This window comes from Hyperoodon ampullatus, assembly GCF_949752795.1.
Source record: "Hyperoodon ampullatus genome assembly, chromosome: 12".
Classification (NCBI taxonomy): Eukaryota; Metazoa; Chordata; class Mammalia; order Artiodactyla; family Ziphiidae; genus Hyperoodon; species Hyperoodon ampullatus.
In genome coordinates, this window is record NC_136925.1 from 58,445,780 (window position 1) to 58,453,259 (window position 7,480).

The following is a 7,480-nucleotide window of genomic DNA, read 5'->3' on the forward strand; positions in this document are numbered from 1 at the left end:
GTGAGGCCTCTTTTATTTACATTTTAATCAAACAGGTATTTATTCATTATCTCTATGGATATAATAATGAACAATACAGACATAATTCTTGGCCTTATGAAGCTTATGTTTGGAAATGGGAGAAGTGTATGGAAAAGACCCCCCTCCCAAAAAGATAGCTACACAAAGTCAATAAAATAATTCCAAGTCTTGAGACAAGGACCAAGAACAAACTCAGAACCAGGAGCAGAATTCTTGGGGTGGATATGGATGATTAGAACTCAACCTCCATTCCCCCCTCCTTCTAGTTCATCTTCCTTTTCTCCCTAGCTTAGAAAGCTAACACTATACTTCCCAGACAGCCTTGTAGGTAGGAGTCTGGATAGAAATTAGGTCCCACCATATAAATGCAACTCAGGTAGGCCCTTGTTAAGAAATTTTATTAATGAAATAAAAAGCCACTGAATAATTTTAAGCAACATTCTAACATTTATATCTTTAACAGGTTTAGATAACTGATAAGGTCAATTTCCCGTTATTTCTTTTGAAATTTTTAAGCTATTTTTCATTGAGTTATACTTCTAGATGAATTTTGGGATAATTTTATCAATTAAAAAATCGAACCATGGATGATTATACTGGGTTAAGCTTAAAAATTAATTTGGGAAGAATTGATTTAATTTTCCATCCTTGACATATTATTTCTCTCCACTTATGTAAATTTTCTATCTCTTAAAAAATTGAAAAGTAAGCTAAACATACTGAATATTGCTACAACGAGGAATTATTGGGACACTATGAGAACTTACAATAGTGGAACCTAAGCCATACTCACGGTCAGAGGCAAGTCTTTCCAAATGTGACATCTCAGTTGAGTCTTACAGAATGAATAGGAGTTCACGGGCAGAGAGAGAGGTGACAGAAAAAACTTCCAGACAACTTGGTCAACTTATAGGAAGGCCCAGAGGCAAAAGAGAGTATGGGATGGTGCTTCAAGGTACTGAAAAAGTTTAAAATGGCTAGCACATAAAGTCCAAAAACAGAGGAGGACAAAAATGGAACAATCTAGGTAAGCAATAGTCAAATTACAAATAGCTCTGTAAGCTGTATTTGGGTTTTTAGATGTATGCTTGGAGTTTAGATGGCAGAACCAACTTGATGTAGTAATAGAAGGGTAGGGATGGTGTTGGGAAAGGAGGTGTTAAGTAGAGTGCCCAGGCTTCTGGCTTTGGACCTGGGAGAATGGCTATGCTTTTCACAGAGACAAGAACACGAGATGGATCATATCTGAGGGGGAAAAGATCATTAATGCATGTTTGTACCTGTTGGATTTGTGGGCCCGAGGACACCCAAGCAGAAATGTTCAGCAGACTTTGAATCACAACCAAAGAACATCAAAACCACAGATGAGCGATGTAGATGGAGATATTGATTTCGGAATGATTGTAACTGAAGGCACAGAAGTGGACAGGATCAGCCAAGGACAGTGTGAGGATTAAGAAGTATGAGAAAAACAACATGTAACTTAGACCCTTTGCTCTGAGACCCAAGGATAACCTTGGTGAATTTAGAAGTCCCAATACATTGGTGACTCATACTGCACTCATGTAAACCTTCTGGTTTCTTTCATGTAAACTCTAGCAAGGCCACCTTGTTGCAAGTGACAGAGACCCAACTCAAACTAGCTTAAGAAAGGGAAAAAAAAGGAGCATGGGCTCAAAAACTAGGAGATCCAAGGTAGACTTTAGACATCACTACATCCAGGGGACTTGAAAGCTTATTTCTGATTTGTAAACTTCTATAGAGAATCTCCTTCTACATGGTAGGCAAGAGGAACCCCAGCCAACCTAGCTCACAACCTCAAAGCTTAGCAGTATCAGTAGAAAGAATATTGCTCTCTTCAAGTGTGTGTGTGTGTGTGTGTGTGTGTGTGTGTGTGTGTGTGTGTGTGTGTATATATATATATATATATATATATATATATATATATATACATCTTAGAGAAGACACCAACTGGCCCTGCCTAGGTCTTATGCCCAACCATAATTCAATTGCAGTGGCCAAGATAATGGAGCATCTTATATCTGGATCTCTAAGAAAAGTTAAAATTCTTGAAATCCACTCCAGACCTTCTGAATCAGAATATCTGGGGAAGAGTCCCAGAAGTTACTAATTTTTACAAGTGGCTAGAGTGATTCTTATTGAAGTGGGGATCTTATTCACAGATCATGTTTTGAGAAATACTTCAGGCTCCAGAGCTGCTGGGACAGGATGCTGCCTGAGAGGACCTCAGGTCTGTACCCTGTCAGTTTTGGTAAATTTAGAAAATGTTCAGGCTTTTGAATGGACTTGAAAGGACTTGGGGTGAAATCTGGTCTGAATCACTTCATTAAATATATGACCAGGCAATTCATTTAACTCCCTTTGACATTTAGTTCCCTCATTTCAGCACACAGAGAAAATACCAGAATAGCTGTGCGAGGTTAAATCAAACATTTGTGAGGTCTGGCTGCCCACTAGCTTTCACCATTGCTTAGGGCCCTCAAACCCATGACTAATGTCTAGGTCTTCCATTTCTCGGGGTCGGTGCTGCCTCCAGTATCATCTTCCATTTGTTGCCTAAGACAGTGGCAATGTTCAATTCTTCCATATTCTTTTAGGTCCCTAGGCTGCATTTCCGGGATGGCAAACTCAGCCTGCCCACACAGACCCTCACTATCTCTCTGTTGCTCCTTTTACCTGCCATAGCTCTACCTGTCCCAACCTGCACACTCAGCTGCTCAGGTAGCTTTTTAAATCTCCACATTCTGTACTTCTGAACCCAGTCTATAGGCCTGGAATATATTTTCATGTATGACTTGGTACAAATAATATTGTCTCGAGGTGAAAGTTAATCTGGGCTTTTAGAGACTGCCAGACTACAAGAGAAATAGCAATTATCTCTTTTTTTTTTTCAGGAGAAAACGTCTCATATAAACGACTTGATAACAGACAGACTCATGAGACTCCTTGAAGAGCTACACTTAGATAAAAGTAGACAAAACCCCACAAATGCCACTCTACATTCTCCATGTACTTGGTCTTTCATCATTTTTTAATATTCTTTTTTTTCCAGCTGCCATCTTGGGAGAAATAGAAAAGCAAAGAGGACACAGAAAACTGTTCTGTGATTTAAAAAGAAGATGACGCCACTTATGAGAGCCCTGATGGTGTCAACCAGCACATATTAGACATGGGACAAGGAACGAGATGGTGTCGGTGCTCTGTGAACTCATACCACCAGAAAGCACTTCTCCATGCTCTCAGAATGCTCCCAGATACATGCTGAGAAGAGGTTTGTACAATTGCTCTTATGTGAAAGCACGGCTTTTTCAGCTTCAACTTTCTTAGATATTAAAAGCACTGTGCTATATTTTGCGTATTTTCCCCTTCTGTGTGGTTTCTGTGTTGGTGACAGAAGATAAGTTAGTGGGACTCTCACCCAAATCGTCCAAAGACCTTTATTCTATACTTTGTTCCTTGCAGTCAAGTGCCATTTTTCTTCTAAAAAACTTAAAGTGACAAGATACTATTTTGGTATTATTTTATCCTCTATTATCATATTTTTCCCTCCCTGTATTTTCTTTGTTGAAACAGTTCCTAAGTTCCCCGCTCCCTGCCCCCACCCCTACCTCCAGAGAGGAAGGGACAGGATAAGCTTGGAAATTCTGGCTTTTATTTTCCAAATCCTAAGCCCTGGAGGGAGGAGAAAATTTGTGGGCCCAGAGAAAGTGACCTTAATAAGCATGGTGGGTAAAGGATTCCACAAGATGAGAAATAGTCCCCAGAGCCCAGGGCTGTGGAGAAAGAGATGGGCAAGTTCATGCCCTACTTCCTGGTCATGCTAGCAGGGAAGATCTTGGGTCTCAAGAGCAGAGGGGACTAAGGCAAGCAAGACCATGAAGACCAAGGCTTTGTGGGTTCTCTAACCAGGCTCATAAACTCAATGTATCCAGGTTCCTGGTGGGTAACATACATGTGAAGTTGGAAGTGGTGTGAATGGGAGACTAAGGGGGCTTGTACAAAACTCTAGAGTGTGTGCCCTGCCCAAAGGCAATCTAATTCTACATTTAAAAAGCACAAAAGAAACCAATTTGCTTTACTTGACAAGCTTTGGCCCATGGTCCAGGGGCCACACTGAATGGAACCATGGCTGTGTTAGTAGTATTTACTGTGGGCAGATTGCTAAGATTCAGGGTGCACCCAATGCCTTGATGCCACGTCAGCTCCCAAACATTTTCATTAACTCAGAGTAGAATAAGAGTGGTGAAATCTTGAAATGGCCCAGGTTAATAGTAGTAGAAGTTTCAAGATGAGGCTTCAGATAGAAATTAGACTGAGTTAAAGAAATTTTCAAAAGTTTCTTGTATACCTGACTTTGTGGGCTGATGGTACTCCCATCATTAGAGAGGTGTCTAGGATAGTTTTGGCTTCACCAGTGTGGAGCTTGGTGCTACTAATAACCGGCTGCGTGATCTCCGGAAAGTCACTTAGCATCTCAAGCCTGTTTCTTCAGCTATTAGAGAGAAACAATAGTAATACCCCTTCAGAAGTTTGCTGCATTAAATGAGACAATGTAGGACAAGGACCTGGAACAATGCTTGCCTCCAAATAAGCAAGCCCTCAGATTGTAACTCTTCATACCAATGATGCTGATACCTTGTGTTCATTGCCTCACAGTGAGTTTGGTGAAATACTAATTGGCGAGCTTTGGTTGTATCAACTTTGAAGATGTCAATACATTGATTTTCTTGTCACTTAAGATGTGTTTCCCATCTTGCTCCTCTCACCCTCATATAAAGGTACTTTTAGAGTCTCCCCCATCAGGCTAGAGTCTCAGACATCCTCAGACTCACTTGAATTTTGGGTTTAACACAGCTTAGGATGAAGGTAGGGTCTTTACTACAACTTCCAGTGAAGTTGGACTTCAATTGATAGATTAGAAGAAATCAGAAATTTCTTTTTGGAAACTTTATTTTTTTGTCAACCTTATTTTCATTTCCTGTTTAAGAGTCTGTGGAAGAACAGCTTAAGACCATTCAGTGGTTGTTCCTACCTACCCAGTGGCCTGAGCAGTAAGAACGGCAGACCAGTCTTCAGTGGCAGGCTGAACGCGCCAGCCTTCAGCAGGGAACTGCTGGATAGGCACAGGGGGAACATGCACACCTTCAGACCAGTCTGCAACCTTAGGTTGTGTAGCAGTAAATTAGGGAGCTGGAGCAGTCCATTGACCCTGAAATTCCTCCTTGGTCACAGCCTTTTAATCAGTGGCTTACTATTCTATTGCAATCCCTTCAGGATCTCTGTAGAAGTAGAGATCAGACATGACCTCCCATAAGTGTTCACAGGGGGTGGCGCCACGCATGTATAGAACTTCCCTGGCTGCAATCCACCACCCCTCCCTGTTGTTGTACTGGGTGGCAATGTTTGCATAGCATGGAGGAGAGTCTATGTTACACAGAACAACTGTAGGCGGATCAACGTAAGCGCCTGCATGAGAGGCTGGTGGGCAGCCCTGGGATCAGTAACCACCGGAAATCTTGGCTCCCGGAAGCCTGCTGGGATCTGGTTGGTGAATGTTCCAGGAGTGAAGCAGCCAGCAATAGGAGCAGTAGCAGTGGCAGCAGCAAACTTCAGCACAGTCTGCTGGCTGGTATTCCTGGAGGATATGACACTGATGTTAGCCGGTTTCAATGGGCAACAGAGGCACGAGCTGCCAGCAGAAGCTTCTCCCAGGATCTCTTCAGATTTGTAATATAGATGCTATCATTTTTTCCTTTTGCAGATGTACTGTTCCATTTGGAAGTCAAGGTTGGTGCCACCTAAGTGGATTCCTCCTTTATTTGCAGGACATCAAGGGCTCCCGACATTGTGAAAATTTCCCTTTAAGTTACAACAGGAACCCAGAACAACGCCATATGGACCTCTCTCTGGATAGCTTGGAAAGGCCAGAAAATTTAATTGAAACTGAGTGAAGACACTTCTATGAGAGGCTAAGTTGCTGTGGTCCACAATTGTAGTCTTTGGGACTCTACTTTGATTCAAGAAGTGAAAATATTCACAGACGTGGAAGGATAAGAATGTATCCTTTATACCAAAGACTTTAGATACCACTTCTCTCAGCTGAACTATTGAGTTATTGCAACTCCTCACTCCTGAAATGTTTTGTTTAGTTTCCTAATTAAACTGTTCACACGGGTGGAGAAAATCACGCAACTCATGGATCTTCAGCTGGACCTTTAGTTCTGCCTGGCAATTCTGGACTTCCCTAGTTACTTTTCTCTTTGCCATTGTCTATAATGACTACTCAAACCACCTGTGCTGTGGCATCCTTCTTCACCTGCAGTAAATGATCTTGTTTTCTCCTTGCTCTGGATTTTCCCCTCCTGCCTCTGTGGCAGCCATCCTCCATCAGTTAGCCTCACGCACCCCTGTATCTTCAGTTTCTCTCTTTAGTGGTTCATCCTCATTATCTAAACTTGCTCACAGAGTTCCTTTAGTAAAAGACAAAGAACAAAAAAATGGAACTGTTGCTCGGTCTTAGGTTTCCCTGCAGCTGCCTGGCTATCTCTACCTTTCCCTTCCAAATCAAGCATTTGTAAATGTTGTGTCTGTTTCTCTCCCCACTTCCTCACCTCTCCGCCATTTCTCTGCCCACCAAAGTCTGGAGTATGCCTCTTGCCTTTCCATAGCAACTGCTCCTTCTAGACAAATCCAATGGCAAGTTTTGGGTCCTCACCTCCATCCAGTGGCATGTTTGACACTACTGACCCTCGGCTGTCCTCTCAGCTGTCTGGGAACTCCTTCTAAATGTTCTCTGAGTGTGTTTCTCTGTTTGCCCAGTGTTTATACATCTACATTCTTTGAGGTTCTGCCTGAGACCTTTTCTCTCACTCTTTATTCTCTTTCTGGGTGAAGAATCTAATCCTGTGCCATCAATTACTGTGTTAAAAAAATCTAATAGTGTAATTGGAATCATTCTTATCTTTCCAGTTCCTCAAATTACATATCCAGGCTCCAAGTCTTTTAGAATCCTCACATCAGATCTTTGAGATCATTGCCATTGCCCCAAACTACTTCAGATTCTTGTCATCTTTCACTAAACTTTTGAAGTAGACTTCTGGCTGGGCTACTGCGTCTCATCTTTGTTCCCTCTAATCAGCATCACAGTCAGAGATCTCTCTGAAACAGTCAGCCAACGTTTTCTGTTAAGGGCCAATAGTAATTATCTTAGAGAGAGCCCTATGATCTCTGTTGCAACTATTCAAATCTACCTTTGTGGCACGACATCAGCCATAGACAATATGAAAATAAATAGGCATAAATGTGATTTAATAAAACTAGTTATGGAACAGGCAGTGGACCAGATTTGGCTTCTGATGCATAGATTGCTGATCCCTGTTTTGAAATACAATCTTGAATACATCCTTCCCACTGCCTTTTTCTTTTTTTTAAGTTCACA

At 41.7% G+C, this 7,480-nt stretch overlaps 1 pseudogene across 1 annotated transcript; it reads right to left on the reverse strand.

Annotated features, from left to right (window-relative positions):
• Positions 1-5,047: 5,047 nt before the first annotated feature.
• Positions 5,048-5,888, reverse strand: LOC307061671 (small ribosomal subunit protein uS2-like; annotated as a pseudogene). The gene has a single exon. The product of its transcript is annotated as a small ribosomal subunit protein uS2-like (transcript).
• Positions 5,889-7,480: the final 1,592 nt, after the last annotated feature.